This window comes from Marmota flaviventris, chromosome 10, assembly GCF_047511675.1.
Source record: "Marmota flaviventris isolate mMarFla1 chromosome 10, mMarFla1.hap1, whole genome shotgun sequence".
NCBI classification, from domain to species: Eukaryota; Metazoa; Chordata; class Mammalia; order Rodentia; family Sciuridae; genus Marmota; species Marmota flaviventris.
Genome location: NC_092507.1, coordinates 1,702,160 through 1,729,729, shown reverse-complemented (window position 1 = coordinate 1,729,729; position 27,570 = coordinate 1,702,160). Strand labels below are relative to the sequence as shown.

Genomic DNA, 27,570 nt, shown 5'->3' with positions numbered 1-27,570 from the left:
GGGCAGGGGACACCTCAGCACGGTGGGGAGTCACCTACCTGCTGTGGACTGTGGGCAGGGGACACCTCAGCACGGTGGGGAGTCACGTACCTGCTGTGGACTGTGGGCAGAGGACACCTCAGCCCAGTGGGGAGTCACCTACCTGCTGTGGACTGTGGGCAGGGGACACCTCAGCCCGGTGGGGAGTCACCTACCTGCTGTGGACTGTGGGCAGGGGACACCTCAGCACGGTGGGGAGTCACGTACCTGCTGTGGACTGTGGGCAGAGGACACCTCAGCCCAGTGGGGAGTCACCTACCTGCTGTGGACTGTGGGCAGGGGACACCTCAGCCCGGTGGGGAGTCACCTACCTGCTGTGGACTGTGGGCAGGGGACACCTCAGCACGGTGGGGAGTCACGTACCTGCTGTGGACTGTGGGCAGAGGACACCTCAGCCCAGTGGGGAGTCACCTACCTGCTGTGGACTGTGGGCAGGGGACACCTCAGCACGGTGGGGAGTCACCTACCTGCTGTGGACTGTGGGCAGGGGACACCTCAGCACGGTGGGGAGTCACCTACCTGCTGTGGACTGTGGGCAGAGGACACCTCAGCCCGGTGGGGAGTCACCTACCTGCTGTGGACTGTGGGCAGGGGACACCTCAGCACGGTGGGGAGTCACGTACCTGCTGTGGACTGTGGGCAGAGGACACCTCAGCCCGGTGGGGAGTCACCTACCTGCTGTGGACTGTGGGCAGAGGACACCTCAGCCCGGTGGGGAGTCACCTACCTGCTGTGGACTGCAGCTTCACGTGAGTGGCATGTGAGTGGGCTGGCAGAGAGGAGAGGCCCCCCGCCTGGGAGCAGGGTGACTGGGTGGGCCTCTGCTTTGCGCCTCACGGGTTAGCTAGCAGGACCCTGGCCATTCATCAGATGAGCTCCTGACAGCTCCCCGCCCTCTCTCCCACCCTGTAGCTGGGCCGGCCAGTGAGACGTGGACTCCCAGCCCATCCTGGGAGGTCTTCTCCCCGTCTGCTCCACAGTCTCCCCAGCCTGGCTGAGGACCTCAGACTTCTGCTCAGCTGCACTGGGACCAGGAGCAAGGCACAGGCCCTGTCACCAAGTGTCATCCACCCTTCTGCCCAAGACTGGCCTCCTAAGCCGGAGGCCAAAATAAAGCAGTGGCCCTTGGCCCCTTGGGTGTTGAGCCTTGTTGCCGGCCCCTGACCTCTCCCTTGACCTTCAGAGGAAGGGATGCCAACCAAGCTGAGCCCCGCATGGCCGCCTGGCTCCTGGTCCCTGTGGGCCGCGGGGAGGATGAGCCCTGGGGAGGGGACCTCTAGGCAGTGTCCTCTCAGCAGGGTCAGGTAGGGCTCACGGTTGGAATTCCTGGGTGTCACTCCAAATGTCACGCCAGGGTTGTAGCCATTTGCAGCATTAAAAATGTAAATGAATTAATTACAGAGCCCAGAGGCCGTTCTCTCTCAGTGGAATTTTCGCTGGGAAAGTGGGTAGAAAATGCTGGCCACAAGCTCAGATCTCTTGGCATTTTCCGACGTTTTATTGTTACAAATCTTTCAATAAGCAGGGGAGACCCTCCCTCTTGGCATGCCTTAATATCCCGATGATGCTTGGAATTTATAAATCATTTTTGTTACTTGCAACTTGGAGACGTGGCCATTGAGATTTGTCGCCCTGCAGGGAGAGTCAAAGGCTCGGGGGCCTATCTGGCGGGTTGGAGCTGTCTGGTGTTGGAGAGTGGATTCTAGATGGATGCGATGGGTTGTCTTCTTCACCCACATTTTCTGCTCTAAATGGTGAAAGACTCAAGAAAACGGATCTGGGAAAAAGTGAATTTGAACCAGATAATATTTTTCTTAAAAAACAACCAACCAAGGACCCCCAAAGTCCCAGAGTGCAGGAACGGGTCTGAGAAGCTGTAGGTCAACAACCCGACAAGACGGGCAGGAAGCAGCTCCAAGGACACCCTTAATACAGTTATTAAAGTCCTGTATGTGTCTTCCCTTATAATTGAGTTTCACCGCATAATTTAAGAAAAGCCACACAAAAAAAAACTTGTAGTAAAAAGCCGGGGTATAATTTTCTTCAATCAACTCTGGCTCATGACTGCAATTACCCCGAACCCTTTGCGAGTCTCACTGCGATGCTCCGGGGACGGGCCTTGGGGCCGCCGTGGGTGGTGCCCTTTCATGTGCCTCTCAAACCCTTCTTTATTGTAAGGTTTCAAATTAGCGCTAGCAGCAATGAGCAAATTTGATAATTCGATCTCAAATTAGTTAATGTAATGTGCCAGTAACCACTAACCAGCGCATGACAAAAAGGAAAATGTATCTTTTTGGAGTTGGGATATAAAGTTAACCAGCCTGTCATTTTGCCTTTGGAAACTTTTTTGGGTCTCTATTAAAGGAAATAATCCTATAAGAAATGTGCATCTCTCGTGGTGCAGGGGCGTCCGGAGGAGGAGGAGCAGTTGCTGGTGGCGTTTGGGGGCAGGCTGTGGGCCAGGGTGAGGCTGCTGAGTCCTGCTGACTGCCCTCAGAGGGCTTCCCGGAGCAGCCGTGTGTGGTGGCCAGGGTGGCCGGAAGCCGGGCAGGAAGGACTCACCACAAGGCTGGTTCCTGAACGGAAACTGGGTCAGGATGTGGTCACTGAAGCCCAGTGACCCAACTGCACCCGCAGCTGGGCCCACAGTCCTGCTCAGTAGCCGGGCCAGCCGCAAGGAATGCGCCCCAGAGAGGCCGTGATCCCCTCTGCCTGTGAGGGTCACGAGGGCCAGCCGGGAACGTCCTTGTCCCCGTCTCTTCCCTATCACCTCTCCCATCGGGGCTGGGACACCTATCGACATCGTGGGAGCAGGCAGCCCAGGGGCCAGCGTTCCTGGGGTCGGAGGGCAGGACAGAGATGGTCCAGGTCAGCCACACTGCCAGACCTTCAGAGGCCAGCACTGTCTGTGTGGGAGGCCTGGGAGGGCCTCTGTCTGGCCTCCAGGTGTGGGCGGTCTCAGCTTCCCGGTGGCATGAGGCCTCCCGGGCCTCTTTCCTCGGAGTCCCAGTGCCCCCCCATACACACTGCAGCTGCCTGATGTCTACAAACCACCCACTCTCCCCGCACGTCCCTGAGGGGCCTGAGCTTTTCTCAGGCTGTGCTGGACCCTGTGGGGGGAGAGGGAGGCTCCCTGGGGAGGGCGAGGCGGGCCGACCACCCCCACCGCCCTGGTGGCCTGGGGTCAACCTGGTCAGAGGTGGGAGAGGGGCCCAGCCGCGGCCCTGGACTTGCAACTCTAATCAGAGCTGAAAGGTGCCTCCGCCCCCACCAGCTCTGTCGGTGACAGACGATTCCTGCCCACGTCCATGGAGGAGCAGGGGCAGCCTTATCTGTGTGGCCCGAGCAGAAAGGCCCCTCCCCGCCCCACTGAAAGCCGCTGCTGTTGTCTCATCTGATGGATGAAAGGGATCTGGAAGCCCGATACTGTCCCCTGAGATGTCATTCAAACCCTCAGATACCTCGGCAGGCAGGGCCACCGTCGGCCGGAGCATCCCTAACCCCTCCCTCCCCTCGGCCTGGGCCCTCACCTCGGAGCACAGCTCTGATCAATATAAACCAGAGTGACCTGGGGGCTCCGGCTGGTGACCGGTGGCCGGAGAGCACAGTCGTGATTAGAAATGCAGTCGCTGGGGATGCTCTAAATTGGTGCTCTTTGAAACCAGTCTGGGCAGATCGGCTTTCCTTCACGGGGGAATTTCTTGTCAGTTTTCATGGAAAGTAAAACGATGACAAACGCAGACGACCAAAGCTTTGGGCCCCTCCCCTCCGAGGGCTGGCTGGAGACGACCCCGCTCTCCCGGCTCATGAGAAAAGTACAGCAAGGAACAGCGACTTGTTAAGTGCTTCCTCTTCCAGAGGACGAAGGGGAGCCAGGGCTGGGACGTCCCCCTCCAGGCTCGCAAGGCTCCACGTCCTTGTCCTGGGGCAGGAGCGCTGCTGGGTTTTACCCTGAACCCCTCCTCCCCACGCAGCCCCCCCCCCCCCAACACTCTGCAAACTCTGACCTCAGCAGAGCGTTCGGGGCTGATGGAGCGGCCTCTTTCTGAAATTCAGATATAAATCCCCGGCCTTCTGCGGAGCGCCCACGGCAGCTTGATTTATCTGGGCTGCTGCGGGCTGCCCTGTAGACTTTCAAAAACTTGGAGAGGCAGAGACGGCGGGGAGGAGAGAGAGGAAGGGAGGAGAGAGACCCAGGACGGGAGAGAGGGAGCGCCTAGGCAAGTGTCCTTCCCCTCCCAGCTGGGGGTTCCTGTCCCCGGCCTCCAGGAGGGGCTCCTGTCCCCGGCCTCTGGGGAGGGAGGGTCTGCTCTGAGCAGCCGCACTCAGCCAATCCATCTTCCCCCGGATGCGGCTAATCTGCACATTCTCTTCTCGTGTGACGTTACCACCGCTTTATCATAAGTGGGCTATGAAGACGTTTGGAGCTGCTACCGTTGTAATCCATCCAGACGAGCAGGGGCGAGGGCTGGAGCAAACTCCCGGTTTCCTGCCCCATCTGTGAGCCAGACTGCGGCTGCAGGTCAGGGGCACCTTCCCTCCCTCCAGGCTGGTAATTGCAAAAAATGAAGCCACTGAACCTGAACAGAGATCAAAGAACCCAGGAGGAGAGGGGGGGAGGGGCCCTTGGAGGAAAAGCTGGCTGTGGGCGGGTGGGGGGCGAGAGGCCACCAAAACCCCGACTGCCTTCCAGGAGAGCTGCAGAGACAGACAGACAGGAACGCACACGCCTGGCACATGAAGCTGGCCCTGGTGACGAGGGGCGACGGGTGAAGGCGGCTTAGACTGCGGGTCTCCCCAGCACTCCGGGTCCTGGCCCTGGCCTTCCTCAGACCTGTGGTCCCCTCGTCTAGTATCTGGTCATCAGGCCAGGACGGCAAACCTTTCCCCCTCAGCACTAGATGCCACCCGCCTCTCTCTCTGTCCCTCTCTCTCCTCAATTTCCAGGGACCATTTTAAAAACAGGCTGGGCAGCAAGGTGTCAAGAAGGGCCACCAGGAGTGACCCAGTGGTAAGCTCTCCCAGCCTCCTCCAGGCACATGGGTCCCGGTCCCAAACACCCTGGCGGCCAGCCTTAGACACACCCTGACCTCGGGGCTGTCCCAGGAGCCCTGCTTTTCTTTCCTAGATTGAGGGACAGTGGCTTGGGTTGCTTTGTGTTCCAGGCCCTGGCGGGGATGGCCTGTGGTCAGTGAGTCTTCCTTCCCAGCCCGACGCTGGCTTCATTAATTGCATTTTATTTTCCAGTGGACGGGTCTCTGCAGCCAGCCTGGGCTCCCCTACAATCGGCGATAAATCGTGGCCGAGTGCTAACAGCGCGCACATTTACTCCCATTAATGCTTCCTGTCTCTGGACGCTGGGCCGGGGCCAGATCCGCTGCATTACAAGCTCCCCGCTGGAGAGCGGGCCTCTAGGCTGCGTTCCAGGCCTAACTGGCAGCTAATACCTTCACACATTCGCGGATCCCACACTCCCGGGCGCAGGAGGCAGCGCCAGGCTTGCCCGGGGTCAGAGACTGCAGTGCGCCCACAGCCCTGGGAGGCGACTCTGGCCCTGGGGGGGGGGGGGGGTCCCGCAGGGCCTCCTGAGCCTGGGGTGGGGTCCCGGGCACAACTGGCCCCCAAGGCCATTCCTGATTTTGAAAGCCTTTCTGTGCGTATTTTAGTTTCTCTTTCCACTCGGTTCCTCTCACCTGGGTCCAACTCGGCGGCAGCAGCTGAGCAGCAGGAGGTCGCGCTGTGACCCACCGAGATGCCCTCCTCTCTGCCCAAAGCCGCTCAGACCCCCCATGGCGGATCTCTAAGGTTCCCCGTGAGCCCAACCCCCATGACTCAGTGCCTTGGTGACTGTCACCCCTGGCTGCGGATCCGCCCCCGGGCTCCAGAGCTTTGTAGACAGAGAGCAGTTAAATTCCTTCAGCAGTTACTCTCGCCTCCACGTCTGACCCTCGTGGGCAGAAGGCCCGGGAGGAGGCAGCAGAAACCACATCCTCCCATCAGGAGCTGGCGGGAAAGAGCCCTTGCACAGCGGGCAGCAGCGCCCGAGTCTGCCGGTTCCCCTGAGGAGCACCTGGGAGCAGGGCCTGGCGCTCACGTGCGTGCACCACATGCATGAGCCGCCACCTGTGAACACGGTCCTTCACAGGAAAACTCGGGTCCTCCCGAAAGCCCTCGTGGGGATGAGCGCACCCTGGCTCTCTAACAGGCGTGTCCAATTAGGTGGGCCTGGGCACGTGTGTGGTGTGCGCCTGCGTGTGTGTACGCGGTGTTTTGAAAAGCCTTCCCCTGCATGTTAGCATCACACATGTCCAAGATCCAGGCACACTTTTCAGAAGTTATTGCTGGAAAAATGTTGAATCTCATAACAGCAATAAAAGGAAAATACGGCCGGAGCCAATGTAAATGTCTCTCTGGAACTCGCTCCAGGAGCGTCGGAATATTCGTGTCAGTTTGAAATTCCAGCCTTCAGAGTGAAGCAGCTTGCCTCTCCCTGGGTGTAGGGGAGAGGATGAGGGTCCTTTCTGGAAGCCCCTCACCAAGCCGGCCCTGTTGGTGACCCTGGCCTGCTGGCCCCAGGCTCCCCATGGGTTCATGCTGCTTCCCAGGAGGGACAGGAGGAGGCCAGACGTGACAGCCCAAGGAAGCAGGGGTGAGGGTCAGCTGGGAAGGGTGGCTGCCGCAGGTCTGGGGAGGGAGGGCTGTGGCCCCTGGCCTGGTGGGTCTGCAGTCCTGCTCCTCTGCCTGCCCTACTGCCCCCACATGCCCTGGCCTGCGATGGGCTGCTGTACCCAGCCAGGCCAGGCTGTGGGCTCCTGCTCTGGGACTGCTTCCTCTCTGGGTTCCATTCTGACCACAGGCTCTGGCAGAGGGTGGGCCTGGGAACACACCTGATGGGGGGTGGAGGACACTGCGGCCTTCTGGGTGCCCGAGGGGGGCCAGGCCAGCTCCGCCTTTGACTCCAGCACGGTCACATTCAACCCAAGCCCTGCAGGAGGCCCATGGTATGACCTTCACACATGGGCAACGGGGAGCCAGGACCAGGGGCAGGGCCAGCGCTTGGGCTCTTGTCAGGGTGTGGCTGCGATGCGACGGGGACCTGCGCTATACCCTTTGGGCCGACTTCTGAGTTTCACGCTCTGGAGCTTTCTCAGGCTTGGGCTCCCCGGCACAAGCCCATGGCCTGGACATCACCAGCCTGGATGCTGGAAGCTCAGGAGCTGACCCTCAAAGCTGGGAGGGGCACCCAGATGCCGAGGCTCTGGACTCAGAGGCAGGGCAGTATGGACATGTGGAGGACCCAGGTGGACCTGGGCTCCCTCAGCTCTGGCCCTCTCCTGGACAATGCAGAGGGAGGGCCAGCACTCTTCTCCAGGGCTGGATCTGTGAGGTCAGCAGGTCTAGGTGTCACAGACTCTCAGCCTTCCTGGCCATGCCACCCAAGTCAACTCCCGAACGTCCCTGTGCCTCAGTTTCCCCGTCACTTAGGAGGCAGAGCGAGGGGGGTATGTGTGGTGGTTGGCCGGGTCCTTGGCCCATGAGGACCCTTGGTCATCGCCTCTCTTTCTCCCACTACAGCCCTGGGCTTTGCTGACTCGCCCACTGGCCTGCAGCGCTGTGGCCAGAAAGATCCCCCAGGAGCGAGGATGACCCCAGAGCCTTGGGCACAGGAGACGGCGAGGTGAGCGCCATCCGAGAAGTGGGATTCCTGGCAGCTTCGGGAAGAAACAAAATTCCACCCAAGAGTCTGTCTTTCTCTGTCCCTGGCTCCTCATGTTTATGTCCAAAAGTAAAAGAAAGCAAAAGAGCAGATCTAGCCGTGGCTGCATGCTTGCTGGGAATCGTCACAAAGACGTGTCCACGGAGCAGCAGTGACACGGCGGCCAGAGGGGCTGGGGTCCCTGAGCGGGAAGTGGCACTCGTCTCAGGACAGGGCTCAGCCTCCATCCCAAAGGGTCGGCCCCAGCCCCCGCTCCCCACACGCGGTGGGCACCCCAAGCAGGGTGCTGGGGTGCAGGTTCAGCTGTAGACTGTGAACTGCCCCCTGTGTGCTGCTCGCTCACACAGTCACAGCATGTGAGACACACACGTGAACACACACACATGCAAGGACGCACATGCGTGCACACACCCGTGTCCCTCCCCAGGTCCATCTCATCTGAGGCTCCAGAACTAGAGGGTGAGGGAGGGTGGGCAGAGGTGGGAGGAGGGGGTGAGGGGCCCTCGGTGAGAAGGGCTTGCTGGCTAGGCACGGGCAGGACCCTGGGGACCAGGCAACCACTGGTTCATGGTTGCTGTCTCCTTGGAGGGACTGAGGCTCTGTCCCTGGCCAGCATGGCCTCTCCCAGGTCAGGGCTTGGCTGGGACTCCTGGGCAGCCCTGAGGTCCCTGTACGCAGTGATGTGAGTGCTAAGGAGGAGGAGCAGAGGCCACGGGGCCACACAGCCAAGGCCCTGCAGACCGCCCAGGGCCACGTTGCTTAGCAGAGAGGGTGTGAGTCGGTGTGGCTGGGGCTCCCTGGGGCGAGGGTGAGGGGGGGCTTAACTCCCAAGGCTGGGGGTGGGGAACAAGGTGCCCACTGCAGGCCCCCCTCAGAACGCACCTGCCCAGATCACCTGTGAACCACCCCAGGACCCCTAGGGAGACCGCTTCCCTGGACACCCACTTCACAGACGTGAAACGGAGGCGCTGAGAGCTCCCTCTACCACCTGTGCTGCCCGGTAAAGTCTCCAGCCGACGGGGACAGACGTGTGGCAGTGCCCCTGACTTCCCTGACTTCAAATTTTGCCTTCCATATGAAAATAAAACTGTGTAAGATGCACGGACTGGACGAGACCTCTCTCTGCAGGGTCAAGCTTGCTCTGGGTGGGCCTGCCAGGACCCTCTGCACCTAGCACTGTGTCCCTCTCCCTCGGCGGGGCCGCACTCGGCTCTCTGGACACCGGTGGCTCTGCTGAGTCCTCCCCCTGTGTGGCCCCTGGCAGTGCCCCCCACCTTGGGGAAGAACATGCTTCCAGAAGCCCCTGGCCCTTGCCCGGGTGACCTCAGCCTCCAGAGCCACAGGCATCTGTTCAAGGGTGAGCCCTGCATGACGCAGGCCGGCGCTGGAGGGATGTGGAGAGTGACTGCCTCTAACAGGGGCCATTGGGTGGCCCACACTCATGGGGCGTCTTGCCCACGCCACGCGCTCTCACGGCTCCGCCTTCCTGATCACCGAGGTTCGTCTGTGGCTGTGATAACTACAGGTGAGAAACGAAGGGGGAGGTCACCGACATGCCAAGGCCACAGAGGTGGCAGGTGCCAGCCTGGGCAGACACCTTGGCAACGCTCCCCCAGCCTGGCCGCAGCGTGGCCCGCCACCCGGCACCCTGGGTGGGGCCAGGCCTGGGCTCTGCACCCAGGCAGATGTTTTCATCAGCACATCAGGACGCTGTCCTAGGACCGGAGCCAGGGGCCTCCCCGACAGCCCCTGCCATCTTTGCTCTAGGGCGCCCTGGGCAGTGGCCCCTGCACAGAGGAGGCAGAGCTGGGGAGCTCCCGTCACAGGGACAGAGGGAGGCGGGAAAGCAGGCAGAGGCCCGGCCTCTGCGCCTCTCCACGGGCGGAGCCCAGGGTGGGGATGACTGAGGTGGAGGCCGCACAGACAGGCCTGGGGACAGAGGGCCTGGGTAGCTCCTCGTTTCCCACAGAGGACTTGTGGGAGCGCCTGGGGCGGCGGTCCTGTGTGCAGAGGCAGGGAGCCCTGCTCCCCCGTGTGTCAAGGTCCGTGCCTGGTCACGCCAGTGGGCCCACTGCCTCACACCCCAGACACCGCCACTGCCATCCGGGGAGGAAGCCGGTGTCAGGAGGTGGCGGAGCTGGAGGGACACCAGCACGCTGGCCCCTCTCCTGGGTGGAGTCTGCGACCTGACAAAACCACACCCTGAGCAGGAGGCGGGGACATCACAGGTGGACGGCTTCCCGAGACGCCCAGCAGGAGGACGCACACTCCCGGACCCCTGGAGGCGGGCGGTGACTGCAGCACAACGGGCAGAACCCCCTCCTGCAAGAGACCCCTGTCTCCTGGTGGGACAAACAGAAGGAACTGGAGGCCACAGCAGGCCTGGCCTGGGGACACTGCCAGACCGAGGGCGACTGATCCCCCTGTTTATAGGGAATGCCGGGGCTTCCTGGGATGTGGGCTTCCCAGTGCTGACTGGGAAGTCCTGGGCGAGGTGGGGTGGTCGGTTCCAGGAGGGGCAGGCCTGGGCTGGAGGAGGGAGGATACTGCGGGTGGGCAGCACTGCCCAGGGCTTCAGGAAGGAGGCACAGGGCCTGGGGTAGGACTCCCAGTACCCAGGGCGAGTGGGATCAGGAGGTGCTCGGGACCTGGGGAGGGCCTTGTGGTGGCCGCTGGTACTGCTGCCCCTCTGGGGCAAGTCCCACAGATGTCCCTACCTTGGGGGAGAGTCACCTAGCTTGAGACCATGGAGTGAGGATGATCAAATAGAACCAACCGGAGATTATTCCCAACACTCCCAAGAGCCCTGGGGCTTTGTCAGGTTCCACCCGGATCAGCCTCCACAGACCCAGCCCAGCGGCAGCGTGGCCCGAGGCGACGGGCTCCGTCCTTCGGCCACCTTCTGGCTGAACTCGTGCAGGCTGAGTGTCCTGGGCAGGTCCTGGGGGTTCTAAAGTGGAGGATGGCGTGGGTAGGGAGAGGCGACTCGGGGCGGAAGGCACCTCTGTGGAGACAGGGGCTGGTGGGCGGTAGGAGGCTGACGGGGACCTGCCCTGTCACTCTGTGGCGAGGCTTCCCGGGTGCCCACCCAGCTCCAGGCTGAGCTCCAGCTCCGTGGGAAGCTGCTGTGATAACAAGGAGGGTCAGCGCAGGACCTGGCTGGAGACTCCGGGAGGCCCAGACGCAGGCCGTAGAGCACGGCGAAGCCCTGTGGAGGAGCAGCTCCGTCACACACCTGGCCTGCAGACACAGGCACCTTGGGAGGAAGGATTCCCCGTGCTCCGTGGCGTGGAGCTCCAAGGACTGGGAAGGGGGCACCTGCCCGGCCCTGATCAACACACCTCCAAGGCCCTGGGAGGTGCCTCGGGACAGGAACGAGGGTCCAGTGTTGTGCGGTGTTTGATTTTCAGTTTTCTCCTTTATTCCTGACGCTCAGGTGTGCAAGGGGACACCCGATGTATCTGAAGCCACAACAGTACGCGTTGCAAGGATCAGCCGTCAGAATCACCCGCAGGCCAGGGGGACTCTCGAACAGGCAGCCAGGTCAAGGCCAAGTGCTGGCGAAGACGCGGAGGGGCTGGGCCCCCAGTGGAGTTGGTGGGAGCGGAACACGGTGCAGGTGCGGGGAGGGCAGGCTCATCAGTGGAGATTTACACACGACCCAGCAATCCCCCTTCGTGTTTGTACCCACGTCCACGCAGATGTGTGAGTGTGACCGCTGTAGGGGTGACATTCACAACAGCCACACGGTGGGAAGAGCCCCCTGCCCCCGTGGAGGAGTGGAAGAGGCAACGGGGACCGTCCACACCGCAGAGGCCCTGCACGCACAGGAGGACCACGCTGTGGGTGAACCTCAACAGCAAGAGGCTCAGGGAGGAGCTGGACACAGAGGCTGCCCGCGCACGGCTGTTTGTATGGGATGAACAGACAGATGAGTCCACAGCGCCAGGAAGCAGATCAGGGCTGAGGGGTGAGGTGACTGTCCTGGACCGAGGGGTCCCTCTGTGGGCGCGAGTGTCCCGAGCTCTGCCTTGGGGCTGGCCGTACCACTTGGTGACCAGATGCCATAGAACTGCAATTGGAGCTGGGTGGACTGTTGGGGAGGAGAACGTCTCTCGGGAAGCTGTTTTGAGAAGGGATTATTCAGGACACCAGCATCTTTCAGCATCCCACTTTCCCAGACCACTTAAAGTTTCCCTGAAAGGCCCCAAACCTGTCTGCAAGAGGAGCCGAGGACTTTCAGAGGTGACCTCCATCTCTAAGACAGACATCTGTTGCCAGGCGGTGGCGTCCGAATCTGTCAGCACCAGGGCTGGTCCAGATTTCCCAGCCTGGGAGCGCAAACCTCATTTAAACTGTGCCGTTTCCTGATCTTAAAACACAGGGAGTTCTTGCAACGTGCCTTTGTCATGGAACCAACATTCTGTGCTGTGACACGGTGACGTCCCCACCGTGGCGCTACCTGCTCCGATGGGCCCCAGCAGGCCTTAGAGTTGTCTGGCGTCTGGTGCCTGGTCTCCCTGCTGTCAGGACAGTGGTGACGTTCCTGCTGCATTAGGCTGAAGGCTGCGGCAGGCGCTCCCCTCCTGCGGATTCCCTGGAGGTATGAACAGGCCATGGGGGCCGTGCCCAGTGACCTGAGCCTGCGTTTGTGTCCAGCACGTGAGCTGCAGGGGCACACAGGGCCACACTGACACTTTTCATCGAGGACATGGGCCCATGGGGTGATGGAAAGATGGGCCACGGGGAACTGAGGGCCACCTGAGTGTCCAGCTCCCCAGGTCCCCCACCAGCCTTGAGGCTGTGGCTGAGAAGGGGCCTCAGGGGCAAATGGGTGTTCCAGGCCACTCCCTGCTGCACCTCGAGAATCCCAAGCTGGTTGGGTGCCTGGGGGGAGGGACGGGGCAGGGAGCATGTGTTGGGTGCCTCTGGGCCAGCTCACAGAGCTGCCTGGTTGACTGGCCGTGTACCGCCGTCACAAGTGCCCATGGAAGACCAGCACTGAGGCGCTGCAGGAAATGGGCTCCGGCTGGACCTTGGCCTGCAGGGTCGGTGCAGCAGGAGGTGCTCCAGAGCCCAGGATGAAGACAACGCTCCTTTGTTCTCTACAAAACGGGCCACATTCGTCCTGGACCACAAGACTGAGATGATCTGTCGAGGGAAAGTTCCAAGGGAACCGTCTTCCCACCTCCCTCTATTTCAGAAGCAGCCTGCCACAGGGACATGGCCACCCAGACGGGGTCCTCTGCTGGGTTCCTGCCTCCCTGTCCTCCAGGCATCCCCAAGCCGACCTCCTCCTGCACCCTCCAAGGGTCCTCTAAAGAGCTGGGGCAAGATCAGAACTCCAGGCTGCTGGTGGGGACGGAGCATGGGGCAGCCCCTCAAAACACTAGCCAGAGTCCAGGAACCCAGATCCCTCTTGGGTGTACCCCAGGGGAGCGAAGACACGGGTTCACAGCAGACCCTGCACAGAAACAGCAGTCACGGCACGGTTCGCGATCGCCAAAGGCGAGATCAACCCAAATGCCCACTGGGAGGCACACGGGGGTAGACCACGGCCCTGGCACACACAGGGAAGGTATGCACATTAGTAGGAATGAAGCAGACCCGCATGCAACATGGTGGGCCTTGCAAAGTTCACACGAGGACAGAGCCAGTGGTGAGTCCCCACGCCGCGCTTCGGGAAGCACCCAGGGGAGGCTCGTCCACAGAGGCAGGAGCTAGGGGGCTGGGGCTGGGGCAGTGGGTGACCGCCGACAGTGTGGATTTCTTCTGGGGGGAAGAATATGTCCGAGATGGTGGTGACGGCCACAGCTCCCTGTGGATGTACTGAGAGCCACCACTTCAGGAGGGCCGTGGGTCGCATTTCGACGGAGCTGAGGTGTGCCTGTGTCCACGCACTCCCACCTGGCTTTCCCGTGTTTGGTGCTCGTGGGTTTGCCTCCCTGCTGGACTTCCTCTGTAAGCCCCAAGTCAAGGGTCAAGGTGCCCCTGTGGCTCTCCTGGACTCTGCGCAGGTGAGATGGGAGCCCTCAGACCCGTACGCTGGTGGCTAAGGCCTCCTCGGCCTGTGTCGCCACCTGTCCTCCAGGGAGGAACCAGGCCCGTGCACAAGTGCTGTGTGCAGTCTGCCTAGTGCCATGTTTCTCACATTTTGCAAGATTTCTAAATCTTTTTGAAGTAGCCTCGAGCTTGGGAGAAGTGCTGTCTGGGGTCCTAAGCCCAAGGAGGCCGTGACATGGTCAGAGAAGCGTCCCTTGAACACAGAGGTGTGGAGGGCATTAGGAAAAGCGTCTTCATCAGAATCATGTCAAGATAATACATTTTTTCCTCGACTGGTGGATGAAACGCCGTGGCCAGAGTCTTACGGGCACCGGCCGTCTTCCCCTGGGAGCTGCGGTTCAGCATTAGCTGGTGCAGCGTTGGGAGTATCCAGAGCGAGCTCACCTCCCACACGGGGGCCGTCCTGTGTCACGTAGCCCAAACACCCTCCAAACCTGGCCAGCACTAAGTTTCTGGGCCCCGACCCCGGGCACATGCTAGAAGCACTTTCAAGGGAAACCTGAGTGAGCTCAAGTGCCTGGGCACCCGGAACGCCCTGGACTTCAGGGCCAGTCTGGGGCTGGCTTGGCTCAGGGTGACCCATCCGACAGACGACACGGGAGCTGGGTCTCTGCCAGGCCTCCTGTACGTCGTCCTGGTTGCAAACACACCTGTCCTGACCTCTGTGCCTTTCCAAGATCTGTGGTCCAGGGCTGGTCTTAGTGAAGCCCTTGCCACTGTGAGCTGGTCCTCCTGGGGGAGGGCAGCCTCCAAGGCCACCAGGCTGTGATGGAGCACACCCCAACCACCAGGCCAGACTCGGTCCTGAAGCGCACGCCTCAACCCCAGCGCACCCACTATCTAATCTCTTCTGATCCCTGGCTGTGTCGGCTGGAGGGGACGCCACTACAGCTTTGCCCTTGGGTAGCTCCCTCCTAGGGAGCTGGAGTCAAGCAAAGGTGACCGTGGCTCCAGGTGCTCGGTGCCAAGAGCAAAGAGACAACCCCAGCAGCCAGGGGTGCTCGCGCGCACAGGGGCAAAGTCCTCCCGGCAGCCCTGAAAGGCCCAGAGCCAAGCCGGGCAGGGAGATGTTCCTGTGCCTGGGGCCCATCCCTGGCCCGACGGGTCATTGTTTCACACACACAAAAGGGGACAGGAAGGAGAAAGACATAAATGAGGAAACAAGAGGAGATGTTGATGAGCACGCAGGTCTGGCAGAGGGAGCTCCGCTGGGGCTCCTCTCTCCCAAATGCACCCCGTTACGCAGCAGAGTCCCACAGACGCGGACGTGCGAGTAATTGCTGGAGGAGAAAAGTGCTCACGGGGACAGAGGGCTACGTGGGGACCGGAGGCACTCTGCCACAGTGCCATGTTCTCAACAGTGAGACAGGAGACAGCGGCAGGTCTGGTGGTGACGGTGGCTTGGGGCACACATCACACAGACCGTTTAGGGGACCCGTGGGCCCAGATGGCTCTGGGGGGACTGGAAAGAGTCTTTAGTCTCAGCCATCAAAAGTAAAAAATTCCTTTGTGCCTAAACATAACCCGAGAGCAGGGAAGTGCCCTCTTCTAGGCTCCTGGGGGCACAGAACTGGCACTTCAATTAGAGACCTTCACCCATTTCCACTCCAGCCCCAGGACCCAGGGGCCAGCCTCTGTGCAGGTCCCCACCTCAGCCACGCTGGCTCTGCACAAGTGTCAGCTCTGTGTGGACACCACCTCGCCCCAAGGGGCCCTCTGTGGTCAGCTGCCAGTGGCCTCTCTTTAGCTCTGAGTGGAAGGGCTGCGTCTGTGGGAACCGGGCTGCTAGCAGGGTCCTGTGCAGAGGGCTCATGACATGCCCATCATCCAGGGCTGCCCTGTCCAGTAGGGTCACCTTCTAAATGGACCTGAGTCAAAATGAAATGGGACAGACCCCTGGGTCCCTGGTTCTGCCACGTTTCCTGGGCTCAGTGGCCACATTTGGCATGTGGCCGCCACGGGGGATGGGGCAGCTCTAGGTTTCCACCATCACAGCTGTCACCAAGGCTCACTGTGCCCCCCCAAAGGTGCTGGCTGCTCAGAGCCTGTGAGCGGGACAGAGGAGGACAGGGCACAGGAGTCAGACTCCAGGGAAATGTCCCACGAATGCTCAGGGTCTGACCAATGGCTGGTTCCCACTGGCTCCCAGCCCCAGGGGCGCAGCCCTTGGAAACTTCTCCAAGGCAGAGCCCTGCCTGCACCCTCCCGTGCCCGCACCCTCCTGTGCCTGCACCCTCCCCTGCCTGCACCCTCCCGTGCCCGCACCCTCCCCTGCCTGCACCCTCCCCTGCCTGCACCCTCCTGTGCCTGCACCCTCCCCTGCCTGCCTAGCATCGGCTGGCTCTCATGGTCTGGAGGGGCGCTGGTCACTGGTGGATTCTCTCTGGGCTTGTTCCTGTTGCCCTCCTGAAGTTCTGGGCTCTGGACCCCCTTTCTTCTCTCTCCTGGTCCCTTCCCCACTCTGGGCCGCCTTCCCTGACTGCCTCCCGTGACCCCACTTTGCTCCTGCTCCCGAGTGCAGCTGGCTTCAGCTGGCTGCCAGGAACCTCGTCCCTGCACCGATCCCTCCTGCCACCACCTCCTCCTGGCCTGCCTTCAGAACGTCACAGTCCTCAAAGTCCTCTCTTTGGATGTGGACAGGGGCCGATGGGGCTGCAGACACCATTCCAGGTGCTAGGGGAAACGCAGATCCACCAGACGCAGTTCCCACCGCCTTGCACCTTCTGAGTGGGCAGAACCACTGGTGACGTGGGCCTGGAGACATACCTCGCCCCCAGAAGCCAAAACTGTCCATAGAGAGAGGATGGCACCTGGGATGCCACAGATACCCAGCGGGCAGGAGGCCATGGTGTAGGGGCCTGAGGACAGGAATTAGGTCAGTCCAAGGTCACCGTCCTTTCTTTTAGCCACAGATGGCTTCGTGATGGGACGGGGGCATGTCCTGAGAAGGGCATTGCTGGCCAATCTCCTCGCTGGGCCACGGCACACAGCATGCGGCCCCTCAGCCAGCAGGAGTGCACACCAGATGCTGTCAGCAGGCAGCAGGCGTGCGGCACCCGAGCTCGTCTTGTGCCCTGTCCCTTTGTGACACCATGCCTGACTGCACAGCTGTGCTCTTGACTGGTGGCACAGGCTTTGTCACACCTGTGCCAGCACAGCCCACGATGCCACACTGCGACATTGCAATGGCTGAGATGTCACTGGGCAGTGAGAACATTCCTGCTCCTTCTTGACCTCGTGGGACCTCCACTGTACACAGGCTCATTGTTGGCCACACCTTGCTGAGGGACGCCTGGCCATACTTAAGGAACTGCACAGGAGTGACACCCAGACTCCCCCTGGGCTCCTCCCCCCCTGACGGTGGCCACTGGAGCCACCTCCACATCCTGGTCCCTGTGGCTGGTGGCATTGGCTCCCATGCCCACTGCATTGCCTGAGCCTCCCCCCCTTTCCCAGACAGATATGTGCAATTTGAAAGTGGCTGGTGGGCTGGGTGTGGTGGTCACACCTGTGACCCAGAGACTCGGGCCTGAGGCAGGAAGGTCACAAGTTCGAGGCCAGCCTGCACAAGACCTTTGGCAACTCAGAAAGACCCTGTTTCAAGATAAAAAATCAAAAGGGCTGGGGCTGTGGTTCAGTAGGCAGGACCCCAGGATTCCATCCTCAGTAAAAGAAAAAAGAAAATGACTCCAAGGGGCAGCAGTGCAACGCTAGTACAGGATCGAGCTTCCTGAGGAGGGTGGATTGTCCCCTGCAGCACCAGGTCCCCGTCTCATTTCAGCCCAGCAGGGCCAGGCCCACTCCGGAGCTTCCCTCAGCTGGCCTGCTGGGAGCCACCCCCGCCACCTCCTGGAACCCTCCTCCAGCACATAAAATAGGAGGCTGAGGTGCTAAGTGGCACTTGTGGGCCTGGCTGCCCCCCTGCCCTGCAGGCTCCGCCCAGCTCGGCTGTCCCCGAACTTCTCCCCTCCCCCAGCCCAGCGTTCCACACCAAGTGGAGGGAGAGTGCTGGTGGGACCCGGGGACGCGTCTGTGCCTCTCATTCCCGACCCCCCGGGCTGCGTCAGCAACAGGCCCTGCCTGCCGCCCTCCTGGCTCCCTGCAGGCCCCTCAGCTGCTTCTGTTGGGCAGGTGGGGGGGGGGAAGGGGACCGGATGGCAACCCACAGGGTGCTGGGCGTGGACCTGAAAGCCATACAGGGACTGTCCCTGCCCAACGTGGGCCTCGCAGTATGTGGGCAAGCGAGGACCGTGCTCAGGCCTGGGTGGAAGCCCACCCAGGGCTTGAACCTGCTCCCTCTGAGCCCGGGTTGAGGCTCCTGTGCCCCTGGGGCCTGTCCTGCTGAGCCAGGCACGTGATGCTCTGCCTCCCCTTCTGGCTTGTGGCCTTCCTGTGGGGACAGGGTGCCATACCTCCGTCCTCCCCACCCCAGGCAAAGCTGCATCCACTCTCGCCACGGGAGAGACAGGAGCGTCTCCATTTAGGATGGGGATGGACCATCCGTGGGCTGCACGAGAGGGACCTTCAGTGTGCAGACCTCTGGAGAATTTAGAGGGAAAAGGAGCCCAAGTCCAGGAGCCTTGTCCGCGGCGCTTCCCCCAGACTAAACAAAGCTGGCAGTGGGCGAGCTGCGGCTTGCGGGCCTCGGGAGCTGACAGTGGCGCCTGCCGCTACCGTGGGAGAGAGGAGACAGCTGGGCTGGGCTGGCCTCAGGGAGGTGACTGCGAAGGGGCAGTTTGTCCACCCCACATGGTGGCTGCACACCTATGCCATCGTCCACCCCCAGGGCTCGGCTGCTGAGGCTCAGGGGAGGCCCAGGGTCAGCATGGGACACGGGGGTGACCCAGAGCCCTCTCCCAGCTCCCTGACTGATGCTGTATCACCTAATCTCATACTGGCCCTGCTGTCATTTAGAGAGGGGACACTGAAGCCAGGAGTGGGAGGCCCGCGGGCCAGCCATTCACCACCGTCTGCTGTCTCACAGCTGTGGCCACCCTCCTGAGGCCTGGCTTCTCCCTCTATAGACAGAGATGTCCAGGCTTCTGGAATCTGCCGCTGTATAGATGCGAAGACGCGTGGGGCAGATATCCGGGTCCCTCAGGAGGCGGGGGGGGGGGGGGGGGCGGGGGCGGTACGCTGTCCCCAGAGGCTGTGGGCCTGCACGCAGCACCCAGGATGGGATGAGGCTGCGGCTGGGGCAGGCCCACTCCTGTGCTCGGCCGCTTACTCCTGGCCTTAGAGCAGGGAGGGTTAGCTCTGGTTTGTGGGTGCACCCTACATTTTCCTCTCAACAGAGGGGGAATAAGATGGCCATCCCTGCCCAAGGTCAGGCCCAGCAAGGCTCATGCTGGACACAGTTTGTCTTGGCTTGGGGTCTCGTGTGGGCCTCTCTTAGAGAGAACTGCAAGTCGCTCTGCCAGTTCCTGGCTCAACAAGGCCCTGTGAGGTGAGGCCCAGGACAGTGGCAGCCACTCTGGTGAGTAGGTCTTTCCCTGCAGGCTCACTGTGGGGCTGCTCTGGAGATTCCATATCTGGGGGAGGGGACAAGGGAACACACAGTGACCCCGAGGCAGGAGGGGCTGTGGCGCTGGTGTTAGAGTAGAGGGGCTGGGTGCTGACCCTGTGGGCTTGCCTGGCCGTTGGGGATAGCTGAGAGGCTTTCTGGGACCCCTTGTCTGCGGTCCTACCGCTGATCTTGGAGGGAACGCCTATCCTCATGGGGAGGTCGGGAACTGCTTCTGAAACCACAGCTGCTCAGAAAGCAGGTAGAAAAGGCCCATCCGTCACTGGCTCCCTCCACCCAGAAGGCCCGGGGGAGGCGGGCCTGCACAGCACCCTCTGCCCCGGACACACCCTGTCCACAGTGATTCCCAGCCGGCAGGTTCTGGCCTACGGTGGGTGCTTCCTCCTAACACAGCGTCAGCTCCCACCTGAAAGGCTCAGGTCAGACACCATCGTCACCAGCTGCTTCGACTCAGGTGGACACTCCGCGGGGACACCTGGCTCATGGGGATGCAGGAGACGCGACGGGAAAGTAACCCAGCTGAGACTCAGAGACCACCAGACGCTCAAGTCCCACCCTGTCCCCACGCACGCCTGCCGGCAATCTCGAGGAGCCGTGCTGCGGCTCTGGGTGGAGCCCTGTGGGGCTAGACCTCCCATCACATTTCCAAGGGGCAACATTCACCAGGAGACACGGAGAAACCCGGAGAGCCGGAGCAGCCACCGCCTCCCGGCCTCCCAGTGACCGCTGCGCATCCTGCGCAAACAGCTGCGCGGGATCCTTCCATAAATCCCGTTCAACAAGCTCTCAACAACGAAATACCCTACTATTAGCCAAGACAACCACTTACTCAAAACAAACACTATTCACGAGTTCAGCTAAAACGCGTTCCCCCATGATCATCAGTCCCTGGCCTGGGCACTTCAATCTCTCTATTTATGAAACAATAATGGAATTCTATTTAACAGCCCAGCGCTGGAGTTCGCTGCTCTGATAAGTTTGCATTGCAACTTTGCCCCTGGCGATACGCTCCTGCCTATTACTGCCTTGTCCTGGTTCACAGATGGATGAATCACGGCGCGGAGAGCAATGCAACCTTCACCCACACTATTATCAAAACCAGTGTCCATGGCCATTCCAAAGGTTTCACTCCGACACAGCGCATGGGCTCAGAACCCCATGCAAATGCTGCTGCGATTACCATAATTCCGCGGGAGCCCCTGGGGGAGGGGTCTCCCTGCTTCTCAGTGCAGGGGGACCTCCGGCCTCCTCTCCCTCTGACCCTAGACCCTCCACAGGGGCTTGTCCTCTTTTGTCCGCCCTGGCTGGAAGTTTTTCACTCCACAAATGTCTGGGAGCCCTGGCCTTGTGCTAGATGCCAGGGTACCACTCAGGGCAGTAGGATGCCCCTCCATCCTTGTGGGTGACCGTTCTCAGCAAAGGTTGAGCCTCCATGAGCCCTCTGCCCTCGTGATAGCTGCAGAGAGACTGAGCTGTGTCCAGAGTCCAAGTTCATGCCACCGAGCCCAACGCCTCCAACTGGGACCATTCAGCAAGAATGAGCAGAAAGACGGGGCCTCCTCCTGCTGAGCTGGGCCTCCTCAGTGGCAGGAGCCCACCTGGCCTTTCTCAAGCTGCTCACAGACATTTTTCATGGCTCGGCAACGGGGTGGGGGAGGGATGCTCAGCCTGGGCTCCCATCCTGACCTCGGCACCGATTCCAGGGCCCCTGTCCCCCAGGGGCACCCCCATCCCACAGGAAGCCCAGAGGGTCTGTCTCGCCAGCCCTGGTGTTTTCCTCATGGAGGGGGCAGATCTCTGTTCTTCCCTCCTCCCTTCTGACACCCACTTTCGTCTGCCCGACAGTGCGGTCAAGGTGAAGGTTACGTGCACTGCCTGCCAAGAGGCTCTTTCAGCACTCGGGCCTCGCTGCTGGCCCCAGACCCGGCAGCCAGGGATGAGAGCAAGGCGCTCAAGTGTGCTATCTAGAGCGCTCTTTGCTTCTCCCGAGCTGGAGACACGGGGGCAGAGGATCAAAGGCTGCCGGACGGAGCTGGACACTGCTTTGATTCCCAGGGGCTAAAAATGAACAGGTTTGGAAAGGCAGAGTGCCCGCCCCACCGCGTTATCGCCTCCTCTCCCTCCCGGGGCTTCACGGTGCAATAACGCAAGTGTTGAGTAACAGGACCGAGTCCGCCGGCAGAGCCCTCCAGTGATGCCGTTGGACAGCACAACTCTACAGCTTCCCTCAATAAATCTGTCGTGTGCGGAAGGTCCTCAGCTCGACCTTGAAAGCCGAGCATCCTGCCAAGGCCTCTCTGGTCCAAAGGCTTGAAGGGATCACATGCCTCATGCTGAGCTTCCTCTGCTGTGTCCAGCTCAGGAGGGAGGAAAAACCACCTTGGAGGGGCTGGGCAGGGGGCAGGAGGGGAAGTGCCTGTCCTGTGGGGGACACAGACCAGGAGGGGCTCTGGGGCCTTCTCCCAAGCAGTGGGAGACCCTCTGCCATTGTCCCCTGGAGGAGAACTTGGGGTGTAGGAGCTGGAGACTGCGCTCATCCTCCACGCCCCTCCCAGCGGGTCTCCGTTGGAACCCAGGTCGGAGTTAAGGAACAATTCACCCCTATCTTAAAGACAACAGTCAGTCGTGTTTATGGGGCACGTGCGCTGTTTTGGTGCCTGTATTCCTAGAGAAGCTGCATTTCTGACAGCTCCCGGGGTTGCAGAGCACGGCAGTGACCTCACCTGGTACCTTCCACATACCTAACTTGGTACCTAGGACATTTTTAAGGTTGTCACAGATGTGACTGGTAATAGGTGGCCTGTGGGCAACTTTCATGGGGAGCTGGGGGGGCGAGGGAGTCGGGGCGCTCAGATCCAGAAAACCTCCGGGCCCTGGGCTGGCTCTCTGGTGTGGCAGTTGCTTGAGCACTCACGAGCCTGGGGTGCTTCTGGTAACTTCCAGGGGCCGGCCTCCTTCAGCCTGAAAAATTAAAGCCCTCGGCAGCTGGGGGGATTCCCACGGTGCAGACGGGGAAACGGAGGCTCCAGGAGGTGGGGTCCCCAGACGTGGACTCTCCAGGACTCCGTGTTCCTGGGCCCCCTAGGTGCCCCTGGGCTTGGCTTTCCACCTTGGTGGCCCCCTCCTCGAGGCTGAGCAGCTGCTGTCCCCCTACGAGGACCCGCAGGTGGAATCCTGCTGCACACGGCCTGCCTGTTCCCCCTGGCCCCCACCTGCCTCAGGACTCACGGTCACATGATGAAATCGCTCCCTGTGTCTCGAGGCTCCGGGCCGCCATCTAGGCTGCTGCTGACCGGGCTCCTCCAGACCTTTCCAGGACAAGGGTGGCCTCTCCCAGGCCCCCGAAGTCAGGAGGCCAAGCCTCTCGGATCACGCCCGAGACAGTTAATAACTCCCTGGTGAATGACGGGAGTGCGTTTCTGCACCACTAATTTCCGTAACTATCACTCTTTGAAAGATAGCTCGGGTCCCCAGAGCTCCGGCCTGTCCCAAACAGAGCTGCATTATGTGGCCAAGTTCAGACGGCGTATCCCGTTTCAGGACCTAATAGGGCCTGCCTCAGGAAGCTCGCTGCGTTGGGATCCACGGCCCGTCTTGGGTTTCCCCTGTCCTGTGCATCCTCCTGGAGCCCACCCGTATGTCCTGGGGAGGGGCCTCATCCAGCAAAGGGTGTGGGCGCCTCGGTGCCTCCCTGGTGATGGCCATCTGAGGCCAGAGCCCTCCAGCAGAGGGAGGGGCCTGCTGGACTCGGGCTGGTTCAGGCTCAGAAATGGAATGCAGTGTAGGGGTCAGGGTGGCCGCCTTGGCAGGGCCCAGATGAGCAATCCGCTTGAAGACACAGGCTTTCCTTCCCAGACTGTGAACATCCAGCAAGTGTCCACCTCTCTGTGCCTCAGTTTCCTCAATTACAAATGGGAACTGAGAGCCTTCCCGGGGGCTGCTCTGGGATGAGGTACGACCCTTCCCACTTATTCATTCTTCCTGCCCGTTACTCGCACTCGAAGGCTCCTGCTGACCTGCAGCTCTGGGGCTCACTTGGGCCAGCACAGCCCTGCGTCCCCAGGCCTGGCTTGCCCTCGAGGGTCTGCCTTTCCCTGTGGGGCTGCAGACACCGGGACCAGGCTTCCTTCACAGGAGCCCCAGCCCAGGGCAGCATGGGCTCTGGTATGTCTGCATCTGCCTGCCACAGAGCTCCTGCCATCGCAGCTGGCCCCAGACTCTGGGTGGACACTAGGGCACGGGGAGCACGTTGACGCAAAGGTACCCTGGCCGGCCCTCCCAGACAGAGCACCAGGGATCGGTGTGCGTAATGCAAAGCTCTGGGGCCTAGGCAGGGGACCGGGCCACCATCTCAGTGGCCCTGACCTCCCCAACTTGTGACCTCCAGTTCAAGTGTCTTCCCTACGGCCACCGAGGTGAGGCTACCCTGATTCGGAGTTCTTCCACCTGAGCTTGCAGTGAGGAGCTAGGTGACCAGCCCATGAGGAAGAGGGCAGAGGTCACTGCCAAGTCCCAGAGCAGCGTGGCCTCCCCTGCTGGGGGGCTCCACCTGGGGGCGGACAGGCAGCCAGGAACAGGCCAGCTGAGCTCCCTGTCCTGAAGCCTGCCGGGAGGTGGTGAGTGCGGGAATAATGTGCTGCCTCTCCCCAGGGCCTCCTCCGTGGGACTCTGAAGCCTCAAAACTCCAAATGCCCAGGCAGGGTGAGGACGCGCAGGGTGAGGACGCGCAGGGTGAGGACGCGCAGGGTGAGGACGCGCAGGGTGAGGACGCGCAGGGCGGGCACAAGACAGCTCGCACATCCTTCGAGGCACCGGTCAGCAGGAGCAGCTGGCCCTTCGGCACATGGCTCTTCCTGGGCTGTGGCAGCTCTGACTTCCTTTCTTTGGTTCCCAAGGGGACGGGTGCCCTCCTGGTCCTGGAGCCTCCATCTACAGCTGAAAGGTTCCAGGCAGTTAGCCCCCTGCACCGTGGCTGGGGAGAGGCCAGAGTGGCAGCAGCCACAGGGTCCTGCCATGGTCACTGTATTAGCCCCCTCAGAGCAGAGCTGCCACCCCTAGACCCCAGGCTTGGGGCCTGTCGGCTGGACTTTCCCAGGAAGGACCCTGAGCTGTAGGAGAAGCAGTCGAGACCACGGAACGGCTTTCTCGGACAGCCTGGAAGAGCAGGCCTGGGACATGCCATCAACCAGAAGACGCACAGGTGACAAGGACAGATGGAGGGGCAGGAAGCAGGTCCTGGCTTCCCAACCTCCCCTGAGTCCAGGAACACAACAGAGGTGCTGGACCTGCCCAGGATGCCCAGCCTGCTCGGATCAAGCACTGGGGCCTGGGGTGAGGTCTGAGGCCGTCTCAGTGGCCACAGACTCAAAGTGCTAGAGGTCTGGGGGTCCTCCTGCAGCCTGCACCTGGCAGTTTCCTTGGGGACACAGGCTGTCATCAGCTATATGGTCAGGGCCTGTTGTCTCAGCAGCTGGCTGGCCCGCCTGGCTTTGAAGGCTTTGCCACTTAGGTGAGGGTCAGGGGCCCCAACACGGACCTCTGGCGGCTGAGCCCCCTCCTCTGCAGAGTGTTTGGGGCAACGACCTCCTTGCTGGGCCCCTCCTGCGGGACCTGGCTGAGGAGCACGTGTGCATAGAGCCTCTGCGGAGCCCAGGTCAGGGGAGCACACTAAGTGCTGCTGAGGATGCCTGGGCCAGGAACGTTGGCGTGGCCGGGAGGCTCAGTGGGTGAGGTGTCCTGAAGGCCAGGTGTCCTGAAGGCCAGGTGTCCAGGCCCCATATCCAAGAAGCTGTGTGTCCTCTTGCCAATTCCAGGGAGGAGTCCAGGCCCAGACTGCAGCAGGAGAAACGGTTTCTGGGGTCCAGGGCCCCCAGCAACTGGGGAGGCTGGCAGACCTGGTTTTGAGCACCAGTTCCTTCTGCTCGGCAGCCCGTGGTCCCGCAGCCCCTCCCCTCTGTGCCTCGGTTTCCCTCCTCCAGAGGGAGCACAGGCCTCCTGTGAGTTAAGTGCCCAGCGCAGAAGAGGCGGTCAGTGTGGAGCTGGTCAGCAGGGCGCCTGGGAGCTCCTGAGGCCCTCACCCTGGACACAACCCTCTGCACCCTCAGATGGAAGTCCCTAGTCTCTGGGAGTCCAGTTCCCTCAGTGGATCCGGCTCCCCCTTCTCTCCCCTCCTAGCGACCTGTGAGCTGGTCGTCCCACCCAGGAGCTCAGAGCAGCCAGTGGGGACCAGAGGGGAGGAAGTGCTGCAGAGGGGGACAGAGTGGGCCTTTTGCTGTCTCCAAAGGGAAGCAGAACAGGGCTGGCGGAACTGGAAACCCACATCCGGAACTTTCCGGAAGGCTCCTCCAGCCGGGGACAGGGCCTCCGTGCTGGGCCTGTGGGAAGGGGTGAGGCGGTGCCCTCTCAAGGGTTAACCGCAGCTGCGCCCTCCGCCCACACACTGCCTCCTTTATCACCATGTGCCTCCCATTACCCCCACGACTTACAGCATTCTTGGTGTCTGTATCAAGTTGATTCAATTACTGGGACCACTGTGAGGGAATATTCCCCCCAGGGGCCGGGCAAACGCTCCAGTGCCCGTGGATGGCAGGGGGAGCGGGGAGGGAGGCCCGGTGGAGGAGGCTGACTCGGGCCTGGCAAACCCCCGTAATTGACTTTTAGAAATGGCATTAGCATTTAAATGGTCCCGTCGTTACGGGGTGAAGGTTCAGGAATATGATCAATTTATTGAGCTTCTCAAATGTCCTTTTGATATTTATTTTCCGTGTGTCACGCTGCAGGGCGTCTCTGGGCTCCGCGTCGGCAGTGTGTGGGTCCTGCATCGGGTTTTGCAGACAGAGCCCTCAAGTCCACCTGCCTCAGGTCCCGGAGTCTCCCCTTCCCCTGGAAGTTTCGCAGACTGTGCACATAGCAGTACAGCCACAGAGAGTCTGTGGGGGACGTCTCCCTTTGTCACGGGCTGCAGAGGTGGGCTGCACAAGCGGACCGTCATCCACCTCTTTCCAGAGGAGAAGGCAAGTTCACTTCCGGAGGGGCCCTGGGCTCAGGCTGGCCGTGACTCTGTGGACGTCCCAGGTGCTGGGGGGAGAGGACCCCAGCAGGCTGTCCTACCTGCCACTATGGGGAAGAGCTCACAGAGGCAGGTGGAACGTGGCCCAGATCTGTGGTGGGGCCGGATCCCGTGTGGCAGGGTGCTGTGTGTCCTGGAAACGCTGTGCCGAGCTGCAGGTATAAGGGACCTAAGGGGAGCCTGGGACAGCAGACCAGCAGGGAAGGCAGGAGAGCAGAGCAGCTTTCCCAGCCACACCTGGAGGTAAGGCGTGTGGTCAGGCGGCCAGCTGCAGGGGAGGGCACCTGCCTCCACAGGGCCAGGGCCGCAGGGTCAGGGTCCCAGCTAGACTGTGCTCCTGGCTGTAGGCCCCACCTCACCTGCACACCGGGCTCCCCGAGTGTGTCCAGGGGGCTCTGGAGACCCTGCCAAGGACCTCAGGCATCTCACCAGGGAATGCTCTGGGCTGGCCCAGAACTTGGGGTCCCAGACAGTGCCAGCCTCCCTCCCTTGCATCCCCTCCAAGGCCCCATGAGCACCCCAGGCTGGGAGCACCACACTAAGGACTGTGCTGGGGGGGACCCACCACCACCTGCCTCCTAAGACTCACGTCACTCTGGGGCTCAGCAACAAAAGTGACACGTGCCACCTGGTGCATGGATCCTGGAAGATGGTGCAGCTGGGACACCCCCACCTCCTGGCTCAGCCTGAGCCCCTCAGTCGACCCCTGGCTCTGGGCAGGACACTGCTGTACTCTGGAGCCATCAATGATCAAGCACCTTCCAGGAACACAACTGCCAGGCTCGGCCACCCCTCCCTGGCCACTGACCTCCACACGAGGCCACCAGCACCACCCAGAGACTGCACCCAGGTGGGGCTCCTGTGGACCTGCTCCGGGCGGGGAAGATGCCTCCCAGGAGCTCCCCCAGAGCACCTGTGGACACTTGGATGACAAGCCATGAACAGGAGGCGGGCCAGGCTGGTCCCTTAAGACAATCCCAGAGCTCTTCTCAGGTATCCCTCTGCAGGGACCCACGCATGCTGCCTTGGGAGGCGGTGGCAAGTGCCCCACAGCCCCACGGGGGCTTCCGTCCTCCATGAACGAATTCTCAACACAGAACTCAGAGAATCTTAGCCAGTGACGCGGATCACCCCAGCCCAGATCTGCAGTGTGGGGTG

General features: G+C 61.4%; 1 protein-coding gene across 6 annotated transcripts in view; it reads right to left on the bottom strand.

The window, feature by feature from the left end:
• Prdm16 (PR/SET domain 16) overlaps window positions 1-27,570 on the bottom strand; it is a 307,066-nt gene that overhangs the window by 93,013 nt on the left and 186,483 nt on the right. The window lies entirely within an intron of this gene.